Genomic DNA, 21,859 nt, shown 5'->3' with positions numbered 1-21,859 from the left:
AAGGAGTCCCAGCTACCTGTGCTATTGACTCCGCATTTGCAGTTACCACGGTAACCAAGGACATCTCTCAATCATCCAGGGTTAAAAACTACACGATTACGACTCTTTTAGTTTTCATTAGCTTCACAATGAGCCACGCACAATTAAACCTGACAACACATGCACACACACTATGGTGATAGATGACAACACTCTTCTGTGTGAATCCACTTTGATTTCAATACACAGCTTCTTTTTTTTCCCCCCGCTATCGATACTGCTGTTAAATTAAATGAGATATTTTGAGATGCAAGTATTGAAAGTGAAAAACATCATCCCTGTCACCCCATCACACATGTTATAATTTGCCTGAACTGCCCCTTTAATATCAACCTGCAGTGATGTGGTTAAAGTGCCACACTCTGCACCACATACGTTCATTTTTAGAAAGCCACAGATTATTATGTGATGTGAAAATGCTAATATGCCGCGATGGGGAAACGTCTCCAGATGATTATATGTAATTACACATTCATGTATCCATCATTCGCCCTAATGTGGCTCCATTTGATTCTCCAGAAATGTAATAATTTTTTTTTTTTTGTGTGTGTGTGTGTGTCTTTGCATCAAACAACAGTCGTACCATCAGATTTTATTATTAGCGATGAGCACCAGTGTGTTTCCAGCCACTGGGTAATTGATTATTGAATTGTCTCTGTTGGAACACAGGCTTCTCATTATTCGTCCTGATGAACACGTACAGTACATGCGCACACACACAAACACAAACACACACATTCCCGTAAAAAAAAAGAAGAAAAAAAAGAAAAGCCCACACAGAATATAAAACAGTTTCCAGCTCGGGCGTGTGTGCGTTTTCTGCTTCTGTTTATTGCGGTGCCATGCTGCGGATCAGGTTGGCATATGTAGGTGTGTGTGTGTGTTGTTGTTGTTGTTGTTGTTGTAGTGTGTAGGCTGGAGTGCAGTGGCGCTGCCTTTCATAGAAACACACAAGTCGCAGCAGCAGCAGCAGCAGCAGCAGTGAATCTGAGTCATACTTCTTTTCTAGCGTAGATTAGAGGAAGGAAGGAAATCGCAGAGAAAAGAGGAGAGAGGGAGAGAGCGGGAGCAGAAAATGGGTCAGACATCTGAGAGCCAGGCATTCCTTCTGCTGCGATGGGTGTCAAGACATTATCCAATCGCACCTCTTTTTCTCCTTCTCTTATGTGTGTGCTGTTTTTTTTTCTTTTTTTTCATTCCTCCCCACTTTTCCTGGCTGAGGAGAGAGAGAGAGGAGAGAGTTATTATGCTTGGCATGTCTGCAGAGGACGGGCTTTAATTTGGACACAGCCCAGCTGATCAATCTGCACATTGGCTCGGTTACAGCAGAGTGTGTGTGTGTGTGATTATGTGTGTGTGTGTGTAAGTGAAGTCCATGTAACAGCTAAGCTTTCAAACTATGCAAACCAGCCGGTTGGTATGAAAGTAAAAAAGCACAGTGGATTAATCCTGTGTGTGTAAATGAGTTATTCTACACACACAGAGCCATGGAGGAACAATGAATTGGATTAAAGCTGGAATGAGCTTTAATGGGATACATGCTGCACTCATCTGTAACAAAGTCAAAATAAAGGAAATTCAGTTTATTCCCTGAAAGGACGTCCAGACAGGAGCATCAGCTGATGGAAACCTGGGGTCATATATATATATACACTAGGGATATTTGACAAGAATATCTCTATAAAAAGTTCATGCTACAGTGATATTCTATTATCATCTATCAGGCATTTTAAGTAGAAGGATGCAATGCTCATTTCTTTATCTCAAACAAAAGCTAACACCCGTGGTGGCTATAGCACAAGAAAAATCTCAATATCTCAATAACTTGATCAATTTGATCAAAGTGTCGTCTTGGTCTCATGATGTCAACATGTGAACATGGTGGAGAGGAGAGGGAGAGAGAAGAGGACTGTATACAAACTGTCATTGAACCAGAACATTTAGTAGACGGTCCTTGTGATGTTTGTGGTTAATCGCCTTGTTAGAGAACAGCATGTTATTCAATAAGGACTGAACAACTGGACATGTGCATTCAAAAGTTTAGAGAAGGTTAGATTAAGTTCAGCTGTAAAGGGTATAGTGCATTTTCGGTGCATTCTGAAATTTAATCCAAAAGCCAAACATAACTAACTTTTTGTGAGTAGTGTATATATATATATGTGTGTGTGTGTGTGTGGTGCAGAGCTGGACGAACATGTGCTCTGATTTATATCTCAGTAACTCTTGGTTGATTTGCATAATATGCAAACGCATGGATGAGAGTCAGTGGGTGGTTTGGCAAAGTGTCAACGGGGCCGGCAACACTTCCTGTTCTGAGGTCGTCCTCCGGCGTGGAGAGCACTCAGCCCACTAGTGTGTGAAAGTCCCAGTTGTAGGCAGAGTCCACGCAGCATTAAACATTACACACACACACAGCAGAGAGGCAACAATCTGGTTTATTCCCCTTTCGCTGTAAAGAAATGAGAGCTGATTATTCTCTTTATTGATGAATCGTTTAGTGAAAATGCCTGTTAGACTACGACGTCCTTCAGCGTCTTGTTCCAAAGACAAAATCCTCACAGAGGAGGAGTTCTGTTTATTTTTATTTTCTGCTTTGCTCTGAGTTTGTTTTCATTGCCTAAAACAGCAGCTCTAAGTCCTGGCGGTCACAAATTATAAGGTACGGGGGGAAAATCATGCTAAAAGTGTAATTGGAGGATCAAACTGAATGGTATTATTTTCCCTTCAATATATGCTTTTATTTTGAAATAGCTTGACGTTCACAACACGAGCGGCTCCGTCCCGCAATGTCAGATTTGTCTAAAAAGATTAACAATGGCTTCAGTCTCTCCCCCGTTCAGAGACCCTGTCATTTTTTACAAGCGTTTTATTTCTGTTGTGAAGATTAAGCAACGTTGTCGTGGTCGTGGTGGTCGGCCTGCGATATTTTCATCTGCAGGACGGGCGTAGCAATTTGTCAGACGTGTTCTGTCAAAGGGAGAGAAAGGGGGAACAATAATTCACAGAGTGTGATGATACAGCTCTGGCACGAAAACACAGAAGGTGAAGTTTGTTATTCTGGATTTGATGGATTGAACAGACGGCAATTAAAACGATGCTTTTCAACCAACGATCACACACACACAAACCGTGCAGCCGGAGCAGACGGAGGCACACAGCTCTTATAAATACCCCATCAGCCTGAATTTATAGGTACAGTCACATAACAAGGGTGAACCATGCATCATCATCAGCTTTAATGGAGAGAATCAGCATAAATCTCATTGTAGGAAGAAGCGCCGCCTTCATTTAGTTCTTCACATTCCTACACTCTCGATTGTTTTAGAGAGCGGTGGACTCTGCTGTCATGGGACAGTCAGTGACGCTGTCAACTGATTATTTTTCTTTAGAAAAGGTCATTTACATCCTTCTTTTGAATGTTCCTCAAGACAGAAAAACACTTTGTTGATAGTAGAGCCGAACAATTAATCAATGAATCGAACAATAATCGATTATTAAATTAATTGTTAACTATTTTGATAATCGAATAATTGGTTTGAGATGTTTAATTTTTTTTAAAAAGTCAAAATTCTCAGATTTCAGTTTCTTAAAGGTGTCGCGCCTCCTTCCACGAGTTTCCATGAGTTGCCGCATGAGTTTACCGGAGTAAGGAAAACAAATTTGATTGGTCGTTATTGAGCGGGTGGGACAGAGCTCGGTGTGTGCAAGTGTGTTTAGCTAACGTAGCTAACTGTTAGCTAGTAGACTTGCTACGTTATAGCATGCTAACTTAGCTAGCGAGGCTAAGTGATGGATCGCAGGGACGGAGGAGAGTTTGTGTCGGTGGTGGTGGACGAGTCTCCTTGTTTTTCTCAGACGTTTGATTGACGGATGATGGATCCTGATATCACTGGCTGATGAATTGTGAGCAATGTGACGCATAATTTGTGTGCCTGCATTATCCAATGCGAAAAAAGTTTGGGCTACTGTACATCGTCTGATAGATGAGTGATTACACTCATTTTAAGACCCATGGTGAGCTCAAAATCAATTTTCTTTTCTGAATACCTTTAAAATGTCAATATTTCTGGTTCCTTTGTTCCTTCGTCATCTTGTCGAAAGCTTGAAATTCCAGTGAAAGCTCAAAAATGTTGCATTTTCGCCGCTAACAGTGTGCCGGTATGAAAGGACTCAGGATGAGAACCGGAGTTTGAAAAAAAATTGCGTGAATTATTCGCACAAAAAATAGGTCCCCGCTAACGTCTTCCTAACTGCAGCTGTGCACTTGAAACAGATGTTCATGTCACCATCTTGGATTCTCTGTAGCCTTAAAGTTGCTACACCAGCATGTTCCTCCTCCCGTCTCTCTGCTGACAACACGTGTTTACCATCATGGTATCTATTTCTTTAAGTGACTGGCTCAGCATGTTAACACTATAAAAGGCTGCGCTCCAACACAACGTGTGCTCTCAATGCATAATCACAAACATGATATGCAGTAAAAGTCATTTTATGCACAGTGCAGGCAGGATAATGCAATAATCCATTACAAGCCCGGGATAACATCAGCTCACGTTTTTTTTTTCCCCTTTTTACGTTCAGGATGTGAACATGTGATGGAGAAACAACTTGTATTCTTTAATGCGTTTAAAACCAACCAAGCCATAGGGCCCATACAACACCTTAATCTGCTGTGGCCATCTGCTGAACCTCAAAATCATTCTCTGACCCATCGGTGAGGCTGCGCTGTTGTTTCTCACCGCAGGATGTATCACAAGACCAGAACTCGTGTGTATGTGTATATGTGTGTGTGTGTGTGTGTGTGTGTGTGTGTGGGCACGTTATCTTCCACACAAAACTATTCAGTCTTTCAGAGCGGAGACATTAGGAAAGAGATAGAGATTCTGTGATTTCCTCTCTCCTGCAGCTGAAGCTGTGGTGTGGAGACAAACACCATCAATCTCTATCTAAAAGAAAAGGGAAAAAAAAGCACAGCATGCACAGATTTACATCTGATGGCAGTTTCTGTATCAAACTACGATCAATCAAACTTTATTTATACAGTACAGCACTTTTAGATCAGCCCAAAGTGCTTTACATAGTAAAACAATAGACAGCAAAAGATATCGTCCAACCCCCCACATTCACACACTCACAGGCACAAGCACACACGTACTCATGCAGATAGAAAAACAGTGAAGAATTAAAACAGAGGAAACGTTATAAACTCAACAATTTGAAGTGAGGAAACACTAGAGCAGGGTGCTCAATAGGTTGATCGCGATCGACCTGTAGATTGCAATGGTAGTGAGTGTCGATCGTGTGACATTCAATGTTTTTTTGTTTTTTTCCACTAGATTTTAGTCTAACATCCATCATCCTGAATAGGCTTGTGCCGATCGGCGATCAGTCATTGAAAGGACGATCTGCAATTTTTGTTTTCTTGTTGATGTTACGTGTAGACTACAGGCACACTGCTCCAGCTGTGCAGCGTTCAGCATCCACTGTGGATCTGGATCTGCGCTCAGATGGCAGTTAGATCTTCAGTTTTTGAACAGTTTTTAGTGCAGCCAAATGTCAGGCTGAATAGAAAGAAACAGCAGAGTGCTCCTCTGACATTTCATCTGTTTGCGATGCAGGTGAGTCTTTTTTTTTTTACTCCCACATGCAGAAGATGTCCATCTCAGTTTGGTATCCTATATATACGGTGCATTCAGACACGTCTGTAACCGATGCCATCAGTATGTTCTGCAACATACTGATGTTACTTTGCACTGATAGGGAACAGGATTACTTTCTATACTGACAGACTCCAGCTGCTTTCTTGGCTTTCCAAACCTTTCCTGTTCTTCACGTGTTCAATACTTATTCCCTATGTCATTTCACTTTTACTTAATTTATGGACATAAATGTTTAGATTTCTTTTATATATATACCGTATAATAACAGCATGATCTACCTCCATAAATAATGGAGGCAGATCATTTTGGCCTGGTCATTTTAAATGCAACTCGCAAGGCGAAAAAGTTTGGGCACCCCTGCACTATAGAATAGATAAAAAGTAACAAAAAAAATGGACCTAAATAAAAAGTTGGGAAAAAAAGTAAATAACTGTTGAGATCATAAAAGGATTTAAAAAAGCCTTAAATGATAAAGAATAAACAAATAAAAGATGGACTAAAACTGTATAATTTAAAACTTCAGTCAATATATTGAACAATAAAACGAAATTTGAAGCAAGAGGCGATATAAAAAACAATAATAATCTAAGAATAATATCATAAATACAAAAGTCTTGAGTCATCTTTCCGGTCCCAGCTCTGGTGTCAGATTTAGATATGAAGTCACTTCCTGCTGCTCTGAGACCAGTTGTACTTTAACCAGAGTGGCAGACAGTGGGGTTGTGTGGTGTCATGTTTTACCCCCTCCTCCTCCTCCTCCTCCTCCTCCTCCTCCTCCTCCTCCGTCTCTGCGGCCCTCTTACCTGTCTTGCCTGCACTGATGCATATTTACCCCCCCACCACTCCTTCATGAGAGCTCAGCTTAGCATATGGATTAGTCGGGAATCAGATGCGCGGCCACACGGCTTCACTGTAGCTGCTGATGAAAACAAGCAGGTGGTGCTGAGCGCTTCGCCTCGGGGCCGGAGACGTGGAGGACTTCAGTCAGCAGCACCTCCTCCTCCTCCTCCTCCTCCTCCTCTGTGTCTCTGGATAATAATTCTCCACATGTATATTACACCAAACTCCCTCCACCCTGTGACCGACCCCACACAGATCACCACTCTGCCTGAAGAATCACCTGAGAGGCCGTTTGACCCGTCGGCTGCTTCCTGTTAAAAATTGAAGGCACTTAATGGGCTTCACGGCGCTCAGGGGTGTGAGGAAGCATATGTACTGAATATTATGGTTAAATTGTTACTGTAATAATATATATATTAATAAATAAACAGATAAGATGCTGAGCTGAAAAGACATTTCAGGTAAATGTAGTGTAAATATTTAGCTAAGAAGATGTAGAAGCTGCTATGTCAATATAGAGACTCTATTGTACAGTATGTTCTAAGGCTGTATTTGCTTTTTTCAGTTCCTTACAGCTATTTAGTTTGTTTCTGTTTGGACTCTTCACCGTTGGCTCTTAGATCTAATAAACGTCTGTCTGCGTTTATCTCTCAATGCTCTCCTTGTCTGCTTTTAATGGCAATCACAGAGGGGAAAATTTAGTTGAATGCCAAATATAGACATTTGGGAGTAATGTTACTGAACTCCACAGCAACTTCTTCTTTTTCTATCTCCTCCTGACTTTGATTTGTGAGAAAGTTGATATCAAAAGGCCACAGGTTCTGTTTCACTTTTTTTTTTTTTTGTTGCATTTTTTTTTTTTTTTTTTGCTTTGATAACACGACGATCATGTGTCACGTTCCTGCGCATCCCAGAGTTTTTGTTTCGTTATCTCAGGTGGAAGATAGGGGGCCGGCCTCGGAAAGGTGAGACCGCCGCGGTGCTACTTGGCTGAATGTCATCAGATAAAGAGACAAACTGGAAAATATTATCTAGGGTGACAGAAACAGAGACGATTATTATGTAATGATAGTGTGTGTGTGTGTGTGTGTGTGTTTTTTTTGTCTCGATCACTGAATGGACGAGAATGACAGAATATTAATGGGCTACATTTTGAACATACTGTACTTCGGGCTCGCCTTTATTGTCACAAGCGTTTGTCATGCGCTTGACATTTTAATACTATAGGCAGCACCTCTCCACCATCATACTGATAATTATAAGATTTAAAAAAGAATAACTTACTTAATTACGTAGCACCTTTTAAGGAATGCAGCTGATGATACTTTAAGAATATATAATTCTATATTATTTATTCATATAAATGATGCTGCAGGTCTCTTACATTCACATTTATATGTATATGTATAGTGTTGTCGTGTATACTTGTGTATATAAGAATACTCGCACATATATAAATGTGAATATAAGAGACCTGCAGCAAAAAAAGATATACATATATGTATATCTTTATTTTTATATATAAGTATAATGAACTCTAATTTCTGTTTCTGTTTTATATCTGATAAAAAGTAAAATAATGAATAACAAACAAGAGCAAGTGCATATTATTTTATTGTCAATTAATCTGTTGATCATTTTCAGCTAATTGATTGGTCTAAATAGAAAATGTAACAACAAAGTGAGATGAGCATTTTATTAACTCATAACACAAACACATTAAAGAAGTGGTAACTGCAGGATATTTGGCATTTAGACTACTGTAATTAATGAATTGACTGGTCTCAGATCAGTTTTATGTGGAGGAACCAGGTCATAAATCTGGGTGTTAATCCCGGCCTCAAGCGACTGCTCGGGGCGCGGGCCCGCATTGCTGTCATCGTAGGAATGTTGTGAGTGACTCGATGCAGGTCTGAGATCAGGGAACATGGTGACCCAGCAGGGGAGGGGGGGGGCGGGGCTCACACACACACACACACACACACACACTTACACACACACAGACACACAGACACACAGACAAGATCAAGTAGTAGTAGTAGTAGTAGTAGTTGTTGTGCGTCAGTGAAGCAGAAACCTTCATATCTGACACGGTGAATGATTGAATGACAGCGGTTTGATTTGCAGCGCCGATCTACCTGCTCTGATTCTATTTGTAGATTATGTGTGTGTGTGTGTATGAATATGTGTGTGTGTGTCACTTTATTTGATCCAATGCAAATCCCGTGACTGAATGAGATGTACGGTGCAATCTAAACATCAAGGTTGAGGCTGCTCTGTTTGGTTTTTTTTTTCCGTGCAGGTAATGATAAACACGCTCTGCGGCCTCACAGCAGCACTTATGCAAATTCGCACACACACAAGTGCATTTCTCATCTTCACCTTGGTGGTATTTGTCGAGGATCGACTGCTAATTATTCACTTGTGCTGTCAGGTCTGTGACAAGTACGAGTGCTAATGCTGGCGGTCTGGGCCCAGCCATCTGGAGCCTGTTTTCTCTGACTGTAGTCGTATATACCGGTATACTGCAGGTGTAAATAACAGCGTGGAGAGTGAGTGAGCGGATGATGGAGGGGAGTGTATACCTGCAGCACATTCCTCAACAGACGCTCCTCCTGTCTAGCAAAGTTCATACTATAAACTCCCTTTGATTCCTCTGGCCGGCCTAAGCCTTAAGTTAGACACTTCATTTGGCTAAAGGATTAGACTCCTAAGCCTTTTAGCTGTAAGCCGGTCACATGAAAATCTAACATCGGTTTGCATAGACCAGAAAACCTTGCACCCTCCTTCGGGGATTTTCCTCTCTTGAACCCTGAGACTCCTCCTCCCCATGTCATCCCTGACTTAGCAGTACATGCATGCATCAGTGGCCATGTGGATTCCCCCCTCCACCCCCCACCCCCCAACTCCCCACCCCACTAGTTTGCACTAGAGCTGCAGCTATCTGTAAGGATTTGGCTAAGTCAGTGTCTTCACAGCACCGCTCTGCTCTGTAAGCCGTTTTCACTCCTCTCTCTCTCTCTCTCTCTCTCCTAACCTGTGTTTTTTTTTTTTTTGTCTCCGGGGCGGATGTTTTTTTCCTTTGTCGGCAAAGATATGAAGGAATCACAGATCGTCTCTTCTGATTACAGAGTTCCCTGAGACCTGCACTGGGATGAAAGCTGGGATCAAAACAAGTACAGAGACAACGCCGAAGTGAAGACAGCTGACCACCAAAGGTAAGGAACGCTCCTCATGGCTCCGTGTGTGTGTGTGTGTGTGTGTGTGTGTATTCCTGTTCCTGCACGTATTTAATTAACTGTGTGAACCTCCATCAGTGGGATCTGTGAGTGTATAGTTACACTGATACCTCGATAAGTGTCACAAAGTCAGAGCAGAGCTGGGGCGGTGGGGTTGGTTTCATTTTTCCATGCTGGAACACACGGTGTATAATTTACACAGGCGTGGAGATCAGATTTGGTGTCAGCGGGGGGGCGGGGGGGTATTTATAGTCTACATACAGGACGAACTGTGCAGAACATATCAACAGACTGACACTGACATGTCGGTGTCCCGCAGCAGGAATGTCCAGTTAATTGGAAAGTGATCACAAGTGTGGGAGCACAACTTCCTGTCTGTGACACCTGAGCACCATGGCAACGATGATGCATGATGTAAAGATGTGTTTTATCGGAAATAATGGGACTAATCAAATAAGAATGTCAATGGTAGCCCCTGTTGAAGGCTTGACACGGTTCTTCTTGGGGGGTTTTTTTTGTTACTTTTTTGGGTAACACTTTATTTTAAGGGGTCCTTGTTCCTGTGTATCTACCTAATTAATTACAGTGTAATTACCTATGTAACCGTCTGTAATAACATGTACTTACATTGTAAATACATAGTGTATTTTCGTGTACTTACAGGTCCTTGTTACACTTGTAATAAGAAATGCTTGTGCAAAGAGAGAGGCCACTTTGGCATTTCTTATTACAAGTGTAACAAGGACCTGTAAGTACACGAAAATACACTATGTATTTACAATGTAAGTACATGTTATTACATACGGTTACATAGGTAATTGCACTGTAATTAATTAGGTAGATACACAGGAACAAGGACCCCTTAAAATAAAGTGTTACCCTTTTTTGCTTTTCCATTAGCACTCTAACAGAATCAAACCCGCTAAGTTTAAAAACACAGCAGCAGCAGCAGCAGCGCCCACTGATCTGTACTGAGACTGCTGTTATTCTTTCTCCTGAGTTAACGAGGTGTAGATGAGTGAGTTTGGAGCTGACGAGAGGAGAGAAAGAAGAGAGTGAGACGACGCGGCCGTAGACGTAGTGATATGGCGACCCCGCCCCCGCTGAGGAGAATCTGTGAAGGACCTAAACCCAGTCGAGTAGCGCTGTAACTGTGTAGTGGAAAGGGCTGCAAAGTGATGGTAACTGGTAGTGGAAAAACCCTGCTTTACATTGTTTTAACATCAAAAAAAAATTGTTATCTTGCTAATAAATCGACCCTTTCGCCGGTAAGTTCAGTAAGACGACACTCCTCCGACTCTCTCTGAAGTGTAGAGTGTAGATACTGAGCAAAATAGTTATCTGTAGTTTACCTTAGTACTCGACCCAGTGCAGGACTCTGCTGTGAAGGTGGAAGCATGCGGTGGTGGTGGTGTATTTGCGACAATACAAAAAAAAAAAGGATTCATTTAGGACCGCCACTCCTGAATGAATGTAGAGGAAACACTGAATATTCAGTAAAATAACAAAATGATGCCTCAGCTCTGTGTCCACATCTGTAGGAGGACACACACAGGAATCAGCTCTGGTTGTGTGATGAGGGTTTCTGGGCCAGTTTTTCTTTCCCGCCTGCTGGCGTCGGGCCAGCGTAGCGCCGGCCGCACAGTTCACAGAGCTCAGAGCTGCAGCCGCTGCCTCCTCCTCCTCCACTATTCCCTCTCGTCATCTCCACGGTCGTGACACGCTGCGTCTCGCTGACGGGTCACACCTGCTGTTTTATGATCTCCTTCATATTGCATTTTCATGCTCTCTGTGCTGCAGGACAGAACGGCTATTGTCAGTTATTTGGAAACTCAACCCCGCTGCGTTTCAGTTTGAACATTTTTACTAGAAATGATAGATGTAGCTCTGTGATCACGGCTGAATTAATGCTCACTACACTACATGTGTCTCCTAACAGAGAGAGGGAGACGAACAGAGTGTGAAATGTGGGTTGCATCCTGCTGCAGTTTATTAACAGTCTTTGTCTTGGCAGGTGTCGTAGTGCAGAATGTGTTTCTTTGTTTCATGTAATTGTTGTTAAAGCCCCAGTATGTAACTTATCTGGCTTTTTATTAGCAAAAATCAAATATTGCTTTCATAAATACGTATTTCACTGAAGTGGAATCACACCCGCATACAAATGAAAGCTTTCTCGTACCTTAGAATGAGTTGTTACAAGTCGTTACAAATACATAAGTGGGCGACGCACCGAACCGAGGCGGCCATGTTGCATCGCCATTTTTTACGTTCAGTTGCAGCGTGACCGTAGGTAACCATGGAAACTCAGCGGAGCTGTCGGCTCGGGGAGAAAGTTTTCCAGGTAGCGCCTGCTAAAACTGTCACCACTGTGTAGTGTGAGGAAGGACGGAGGCACTGATGTTGCATTCAGGTGTAGTCAGGCAGACGGCCGTCGGCAAACCAACCGGATGTCATTTTCCTCCACGAGAGAGAGACGGTAAAACGTGGGTCAGGTAAACAACATATTGTCATGCCTGTATTATTATTTTTTTATCCTGTTACATGCAGCGTCTGTTGTCCGTCTGACGTCTGCCCGATTTCACGTGAATGCAACATCAAGAATACATTCAGATATGCAACCGCAGCGCTAGATGGGGGGAATTCCTACATATTATACCTTTAACACAGGTTTGAATCCTGCCTTTGGTGTGTGTAGGTGTGTGTGTGTTGTCTTTACCTGTGCAGCCGTGACACACACTCGTCCCTCTGTTGTGTTGCCGTGCAGAACAACTGGACGTCGGCTATTAGCCCCGTTTTTATAAGGAGCAAAGACTGGAACCAGAACAAGGTGACTCGTGTCAGAGCGGGCTGAGGGGAGACACACACACACACACACACACACACACACACACACACACACACACACACACACACACACACACACACACACACACACACACACACACACACCCTGCCCTCATGCTTCTCAGGTGGCAGAGAGAACAAGCTGGGCCACTCCCTGCCCATCTGTCACGCCCATCAGGGGAATCAGTTTCCCGCCCTGGCACACACACTTACACACACACACAGACACACACACACCCATCTGGGCATGCATTCATAGACTCAATACAAACACGGCGCACACATAATCAAATGGACATAGATACAAACACACACTGTGTCTCACACACGCTCAGATTCATACTCTGATAATCTCCGCACCGCGCTGACATTTATCTTCCACCGGGGATCCAAACAGTGAGTGGGCTCGGAGCCAGCGGTTGAATTACTTTTATTCTCCGACAGTTTGACTCACCACCTGGCCGGGTAATCCCAGCGCTCGCTTTTGGACAGCTCTGGTGCTAAACCTTGATTTCAATTTGGGTGAATTGAATTTTTTTCTCTCTCTCTCTTATGGCCCAGTTAAGTCGCCGCCGACTGGAAGAAGTCTGGGTTTATGACCGTTAATGCTGCGCAGGAGAGAGAGAGACACGATGACATTTAAACTGAAGCCATTACAGCCAGACGGATGTGCCGCCATATTACCGCCGTCTCCTCTTCTGTTTGTGACATTTGAATAAGCTTTTTTTTTTTTCCCTGATAATCAATAGACTAACTTAATAACCTGCCCCGAGGCTCTTGCATGTCTAGACAGAAGAGAGAAGTGGCAATTTGGTTTTTTACTCTCTGCAAAGAAGCCGGGGATTAATTTAAAAAAGAGAAAAAGACAATTACCAAGCATGATGCTAAATGACATTTCCAGGAAGTGTGGAAACAATGAGTTGAGTAATGAGGCTGGTTTACACTGGGCTCTGAATTGGTTTCATTTGCAGCGCAGTTAACGCTGTGATTGGTGGTTTTACCTGCAGCCGTAGCCAGCAGCAGCAGGCTTGGCCGGGACTTTGTTGGCAGCGGCGGCGGCGGCGGCTGCTGGTGGAGGAGGAGGAGGCGTGACACTTGAGAGCACAGCTGGAAGCTACAGTACGGTGGCCCTGAGAGATCAATACACCGCAGACCTGAGAAAACACATGCACAGGCACAAAATGTTTCCGGGGGGGACACTAAAGAGTGATGCACCTGGCTCAGACTAGCTGCCAAATGCCCAAGTGTCATGTCAAGTTCATTTTTTTCTATGCAAGTATGGAAAAGTATGGAAACTATTGTATGGAAATATCTTACTTCTCTGGGTTTGGTCTTACCTGAAGTTATTTGGGTTAATTATTTGTAGAGGTGCGAATCTTTTACTATCTCACGATTAGATTAGATTCTGATTTTTGGGGCTACGGTTCGATTCAAAATCGATTTTCGATACAAAACGATTAATGATTTCTGCTACAGTCTATCGGTGTGCAAAGGATCCTCATGATCTACTCCAGTCTGCTTTGCAAGACAGAATGACTAAAGTGTCTTTTTCACATTTATTGAGTTTTAAACATTTATCCATGCTTAGATGGAATTGTTGAAACTGTTGCATAAAAGCAATATCGCATATTACAAAATTAAAAGTGCCTCTTTATTAAAAAAAATAGTGCAGTTAAACATGCTGCCTTTAAATTGTAAGGAAATGGAGGCCGGCAGCCAGCAGATTTGTTTAATTTTTTAATTTTTTAAAATCGATTTTGGGACATTTTATATCGATTCTGAATCGTATTAAATGAGAATTGCGATTCTTATGTGGCACACCCCTAATTATTTGTATGCGCTATTGTACCTCGCTACAATCTCTTACAGTATCTCTCCATTTGTTGACATAATGGCATACAAATTCAGAATAATGAAAACAAACAATAAATTGCACAATTTATTTACATGATACACATCTACTTACTCAAATGTCACAAATTATTTGAATTTTCTTTACCGAGAAGTCTGATCATTAGTTATTTTGGGCCTTCACTCGAATATCATGAGTCAGAGAGAGAAACAGGAAGTTGATATTTGCATGTGTTACGATGTGTTATCATCATTATTTGCAGTGTGTGTTGTTTAATGAGAGTTTTCTGCAGCATGTTTGTTTCTTTGCAAGCTGCCCTGTCTGCGTTGAGCCCTCAGGGCCACCGTAGCTGTGCGAGGCGGCAGCAGCAGCAGCAGCAGCAGCAGCAGCAGCGTCGTCGTAGAGCTGGAGTGGAGTGGGTGGCATTTCATGAAAGTGTGCGGTTTCTTGGACAGCTCTCTCATTCACTGAAGGGAAGTGGTTTTTTCTCCTGCACTCAGCAAAGCACAGAATGTTCCTCTTTCGGCAGCTTTCTGTTTATACTCCGTTATTTCATTCACTCTTGTGCGATCGCATCAACATGAGCATTTAAAAAAAAAAGCGGGGTCTGTTCGGGGTCAGGGAGGGGGAAGTGCAAACCGAACCGCACTTGGCAGAGAGAACAAAGTGTTTGTGGTGTAATGTTAGGTGACATTGTTTCCAGTTGTGACGCTCCGTATACCTCTCATTGCTGTGTTTTTATTATAACTGGAGTTGATTGGTCAAAGCTCCAACCTTGAGGGATTTATCCTTTAATTACCTTTTTTTTTTCTTCTTTTTTTTTTTTTTAAATATGGAGTTGGAGCTGTGAGTATAGTCCCCACCATCGATCGATCCGCCCGGCCGCTGCAGCACAAGTCTGGATTAAGGAGCTGCGACGGATAATGTGAAGGATGATGTGAGCTCTGCTTTATTGGAGACATGACACAGAATTCATTGATGTAATACTGTAGAGACACGGGAGGACACGTCTCTGCACCACTCCTCTGCTTCATTTATTTATTTATTTATTTATTTATTTATAATCCCATTGGGTTTGTTGGTCTGCAGTTATTTCAGATTTGATCCATCAGTGAGCGACTCTGTTCCTGCAGCCGCTCTCTTCTCTTTAAGCCTATTTTATATAAATACACCCTGTGGAGATCCTTGTAAACACACGCTGTTGTTTACATTCTGTGTTCATCACCAAAACACGTTCTGCGAAAAATACTGCAGAGTGTTTTTTTTTTTGTTTTTCCAGCATGAAACATTTGCACAGTTGATATTTGGATAAAATGAAAGCAGTCTTCTTCTAGTTCCTCCTCTTTTTTCTGCTTAATAGTCTTTCAAAATCTTCTTTATCAATCATTTTGTCAGATAATGGTTGTTTCTGCTGTGATGGACGACAAAGAAAAGCATCAAGTTGCTCGTCTCAGGATGTTTGTTGTGTCTTTCTTGTTTCTTGTTCCTGTTTTTTTATTTTACATTGACTGTTATTGATCAGTTGACTCTGCACCAGCTAATTCAAATACACACGTGTCCTGTTCAGGATGTTTGACAGCTGTTTTTCTGGTGTGATGTGAAGGCAACACATCAAATATGTCACACTTGTGCTGCGGTTTCTTCTTGATTAACTGACAACTGAGTGTTTGTGTTAAGTATAGTGAGTCTGTGGGATGATATGAGTCAGTCAAAAACTCCTCTTTGCACCTTTGAGTCAGTCTAAAAGACGAACGTGTCGAAATGCGCAGCGAAGATAAGACGTCATGTTTCCTTTAAGACTGACATTCATTTTAAAACTTGAGCGGCTCAGAGAACGCTGCAGCCGGCGCTTTATTCTACAGATTCTTCTTTTAAAGTGCGTTTCTGTTGCTGTGAGAGCTTTGTGTTTGATCGCTTAGATGCAACAGTGGATTTCAGCAGCGGATCTGACACATTGATTACAGCGTGTCTGGAGATGACAGCAGAAATGTTTGCTTTTACTCTGGAAAAAAGGAAAAAAAAAATTGTGTTTGCAATTTCCTCAGTGAGTGGCAGCCCCCTCTGGCCTCTGTCTGCAAACCTGTGATCACAGCTCAGACTGCAGCTTCCGTCCCCCGATGCACGTCGTCGCCGCTGCCGCTGCCGCCACCGCTGCTGCTGCAGTTCCTCCGGCCGCTGCAGCAGCTCCTGTCAGTCGGCCAACTGGATATCATGGTGTGAAACAGATATGATTGTATCAGCTGCTCTGAAGCTTCTCTCTGCCAACCACACCGGACACATTGTTCTGAAGCAGGGTTGTTATAGTTCACTAAAACTAAAACTAGCAGTGAAAAAACAATTAAGTAAACTGAAATTAAAATAAAACAAGAACTAAATAAAAACTACAATGAACAATACAAAACTAACTAAAACTTAACTCTATTGTAGATAACATCAGCTTAGTTTTAGTTTTCTTAGAGATGATTAAAGCTGCAGGAGGAAAAAGGCACAGCTCAATATGGGACGACTTCAGTATGACCCACAGGTAGATAAGAGTGAATGTAATGTAATGAGGACTGATGGGAACATCAACTTAAAGGGATAGTTCAACATTTTGGCAAATTGGTCCATTGCCATAATCCCTATTGTCATAGCAGTAGGTTTGTTACCTTTGATTGTCGGTGCAAGATCGGCGGAGCAGAGCTGCAAGCTGCTCAGAGCTACACTATGGAGGCTCATGGGATTTCTTGGTTTCCCTCATCAAACTCATCAAATACACAATCCAACAACTCCACAACGCTCTGGTGGACAAGTTGTGACCTGCACATTCACCACGCTATGAGATAATAACAGAACGTTACCAGACAGAGTTGTTTTAGAGGTAAATTCATGCAAAACCACTGATGCGCGTTTCCGTCTGGGACCGTTTTTCATCAAGCAGTCTCTGCATTTACCTCTAAGACAACTCTGTCTGGTAACGTTGTGTTATTATCTCATAGCGTGGTGAATGTGCAGGTCACAACTTGTCCACCAGAGCGTTTTGGAGTTGTTGGATTCTGTATTTGATGAGTTTGATGCCAAAATTTTGAACTATCCCTTTAAAGGGAAACATCCCACAAATTTGGAAGTTCATCTTCAGAGGTCTCACAGAGTCTTTCTCCTAAAACCTGAAAAACTATAAGACTAAATAAAAACTCAGTCAATTCCTAACAAATTAAAACTAAATAATTAAAACTGCTTAATCACTTGTTGAACTAATTAAAACTAAACTGAAATAAAAACGCAAACTGAAAAACTAAATAATGATTTTAAAACTATAATAACCTTGTTCTGAATTCCCGACATTTCACTGACGTTTTAATGCGTTTATATTCTTGAACATCTGGTGAACGTGTCCCTCAGCCCTGCAGCGTTTCAGCTCGGTGTCGACAACATCTTCGGCGCGCTCTGCCTCCTTGTTCTGCACATAGCAGCATGTTTACAGAGCCAGTCATTATTGTAAATTAAAGCTCTACCTACCTGCGCTCTGCGTTATCTGCCGCCGCGGCGCTCCGAGCCTCCGCCGGCAGCTCCCGTAGCTAAGGTCGAGTCTGGGGGATTGTGTAACGTAGCCATTTGTAATTACAGGACCCTGATAAGAAGTCTGATAGAAATGGTAATGAAACATGGTCGAGGGCATATAAATTAAAGTGTATGTGTGTGTGTGTGTGTGTGTGTGTGTGTGTGTGAGTGAAGGGCCTGAGTGGTAATCAGGCCTCAGTCTGCTCAGCTTCACCCACATGCTGCTCATATTACTGTCTATGATTACACATCTCATATTGACTAATGGCATCAACACCCATATAAACGTTTATCGCTATTGGCATTGTGCTGCATTAGCAATAAAAGTGTCCACCTGGACAATTTATAAAAGATATATGATCAATCAGGCGACTATTAACCAACAATCTTTGATATTTGCAGAAGTCTTATTGATTTAATCCAGGAGGAAGTTCCTCTCGAGGTGTTTTCAAAGTGAAATACCATTTGGCTCCGACTTCAACTGATTCACTGATAATGAAACATAATCGTTTCCTGCGATCTGGACAAGAATCCAAACATGGACTGATGCAGTTTGTCAACGTTCATCATATCTCATATCTGTCGTCCTCCCTGTTTGACTTGCGATTGGTTACAGGTGCTTCCACTTCCACTCTGTAGTTTTATTTGAACATACGCAAAACAAGAAACGAGATATTGAGTCTTTATTATAAAATACATAAAATTCATCCAAATACAAGATGAGAAATAGAAAATAGAAATAAATGAGCAAACACATTTTTAAAAAAAAATTGATTTTCACACTCACGGTGATAATTAAAAACAAACAGTGGTGATTGTTGGTGATAGTAATAACCAGTGTCCCTGTGTTTGTGTTTGTTATAATTACTGCAGAACAGTCTCCAGGTCAGCGTCCACATTGTTTCTGTCACGTCCTCAAACGCAGGGTTATTTATCTAAGATGGAAGGAATCGGTCCATACTGCACATAGGCAAATAAACGCAGCACACACACATACACACACACACATACACACAGACAGGGCGTTGGACTTTGTGCGCGCTATAGACGGCGCTGTACATAGTGTGCTATACAGTACAGCGACTCGTTTGATTGGTCGGTCATGTGAACGGATGAATCTCGTCCTCATGTTTGAGACTATTACATTAACAGCAATAAAGGATCTGAAGCCGAGTGTGTGTGTGTGTGTGTGTGTTGGTCACAGATGTGTATAAGTTGTAGAATATATAGAAAAAAAACCTAAATACTTGTATTACAACATGTCGCCCCCCCCCCCCCCCCCCTCTCCCCTCCAGGCGTAATCTTTCCCCAAGGCGGTGTCAGTTGAGGCGGTGAACAGGTGCAGCAGCGAGTGATAAGAAGACACAAAGTTCCTGCTTGAGCAGTTGCCCCCCTCACCCCCCCCTCCTACACACACACACACACACACACACACACACACATTATATACTGTATGTACCATACAGTCTGGGCCTCCATGCGAAGGGAGGACAGGTTCAAAGTACTGGAACACACACACCAGACACCTTTTCTTGCTTAACGCTGCCCTGCATCTGTGTGTGTGTGTGTATTTGTGTGTGTAGGTGTGTGTGTAATGTATGTAGTGACGACAGTTCGGTTTAGACGTCCATTTTTTTGGTTGGTTGGGGGGGAGTGGGGGGGTTACGTCGGTGTCAGATTCAGCCGTCTTTACACCCCGGGGTGTTCGGCTTATTTGCAGAATATCACAATGTCTCAGTGAGGTCGCGTTTCAAAGTCCTTTCTGCTGTTCAGTGTGTGTGCGTGTGCGTGTGTAAGTTTCTTTTAATTAGAGTGCGAGTTCTTGAAAGACGCCTAGAAAGAAATGAAAATGAGATCACACTGCAGTCGTTTCGGTGAATTGTTTTGTGGAGGCAACATGAGTCATGATTTTAAACTGGAGCGGAAACGTTTGCATTTGATGCTCACTACAAATACTATTAAGATGTTTCTTGCTCTTAAAGGAAACATCACTGAGGTTGGGAGAACATGAGTGTAGGGCTGCAACTAACTAACGATTATTTTCATTATCGATTGATCTGTCGATTATGAAAAATTAGGGCTGCAACGATTAATCGATTAATCAATCAATAATCGATTATTAAATGAATCATCAACTATTTTGATAATCTCATAATCAGTTTGAGTAGTTTTTTAAGAAAAAAAGTCCAAATTCTCTGATTTCAGCTTCTTAAATGTGAATATTTCTGGTTTCTTTGTTCCTTCATGACAATAAACTGAGTCTCTCTTTGGTTTGTGGACAAAACAAGACACATGTCGTCTTGTGGTTTGGGAAACACTGATTGACATTGTTCAGCATTTTTTTTTTTACATTTTATTCACCAAACAACTAATCGATTAATCGATAATGAAAATAATCGTTAGTTGCAGCCCTACTGCCAATCAGTGTTTCCCAAACCACAAGACGACGTCCTCAAATGTCTTCTTTTGTCCACAAACCAAAGATATTTAGTTTATTATCATAAAGGAGCAAAGAAACCAGAAATATTCACATTTTAAGAAGCTGGAATCAGAGAATTTGGACTTTTTTTCCTTTAAAAAAAACATTATTTGACTATCAAAATAGTTGAGTAGTAATCGATTAATTGTTGCGGCTCTACATGTGTGTCTTTGCACCTGATGTTCATTTTTACCTTTGGCCACATTGCAATATTTCATGGTTAAAATAATGCTTTATGAGGTCACAGCGGATTGTACCGTTGACTTCACTTCTAAAATCAAATCAATTCAATCTGTGCTCAATTTGAATAAATTCCCTCTAAGAGCTCCTGATGTACTGTATGTACATAATGGATGTATGTACAGACGTATGGACGCAGCTGCAGCCGCTCAGTCTGAGACCTGAGACCTGACACAGTCTCTCACCTCATGTTGAGGACAAAACCACAGAGTCTGTTGGTTCACAGGTTTAATAAGTAATGTGGATGAGTTGCACCGCGCCGTAGGAACGGTACAGGAGAGAGGAAGGAAAGTGGGTCGTTGTGTTGCACATGCTGGAGAGGGAGAACATGTGAGAACATGCCGGCCCATATGGTTCTATACCTGCTGTTTATGGCTGTGTATAGGCGCGTGTGTGCGTGTTCGTGTGTGTGTGGTGAGCAGGATCTGATAGTGAGCTGCTGCAGTCTCAACTCCAGAGACGTGGGTGTAAAGAAAGTTGGTGTTAATTTCAAAGCTCCCTTCTGCCCAAGACGAAGACAGGCTGTCTTTGTGGCGGTGGTGGAGGGTTAGGGTTAGAGGGGGGGGCACCTCACTGAGACTCAAAACAAAAAGCCAGTATATCTATTCTGTAGCCAGCGTATTTATTATGTACATACTGCGGTAAACACGGATACAAAGCTCTGGATACTGTGAACATTTCCATAATCAGGACCAGACCACTTGCTTTTTTCTTTTTTTTTCCTAGAGGGAGAGAAAGAGAAAGAAAGAGACGAAGACATGCAGAGAAACAGAACAAAAAACAAAACAAAACGCAACACAAAGAAAGAAGAGAAGAATCTGAGGAAGAGGAGGAGAGGAGAGGAGGGCAGCGGTGGGCAGCGGCAGCATTAACCAGTTTGGAGAAGGGCATTCCAGCTCTTTTGTTGTGGGGCCACAAGTATTCCAGTCCTCCCCGCTCGCCCCCTGCTCCTCCGCCACACATCCAGAGTGAACTTTAGGTGACTCCAATAAAGGCCGAGCAGGGGGGGAGCGGGGTAGGGGGCGAGGAGGGGTAGAGAGCGTATTAAATGCCTAAGGGTTTGGGAACACTGGCTCTCCACGGCGCGCACAGTGGACACTGGTTTAGCTGTGACACTCGCTGGTCT

The 21,859-nt window shown here is 42.4% G+C and overlaps 1 protein-coding gene across 2 annotated transcripts in view; it reads left to right on the top strand.

The window, feature by feature from the left end:
- thrab (thyroid hormone receptor alpha b) overlaps positions 1–21,859 on the top strand; it is a 152,457-nt gene that overhangs the window by 17,201 nt on the left and 113,397 nt on the right. For both annotated transcript variants that reach the window (XM_085762205.1, XM_085762206.1), the window contains exon 2: positions 9,671–9,757. The gene's annotated coding sequence lies outside the window, so the exon portion shown is untranslated. The remainder of the gene's footprint in view (positions 1–9,670; positions 9,758–21,859) is intronic.

Source organism: Trachurus japonicus, chromosome 19 (assembly GCF_045865225.1).
Source record: "Trachurus japonicus isolate A0001 chromosome 19, Traja_1.0".
Lineage (NCBI taxonomy): Eukaryota > Metazoa > Chordata > Actinopteri > Carangiformes > Carangidae > Trachurus > Trachurus japonicus.
Note: the sequence above shows the minus strand (reverse complement) of the source record. Positions and strands in the feature narration are given on the sequence as shown.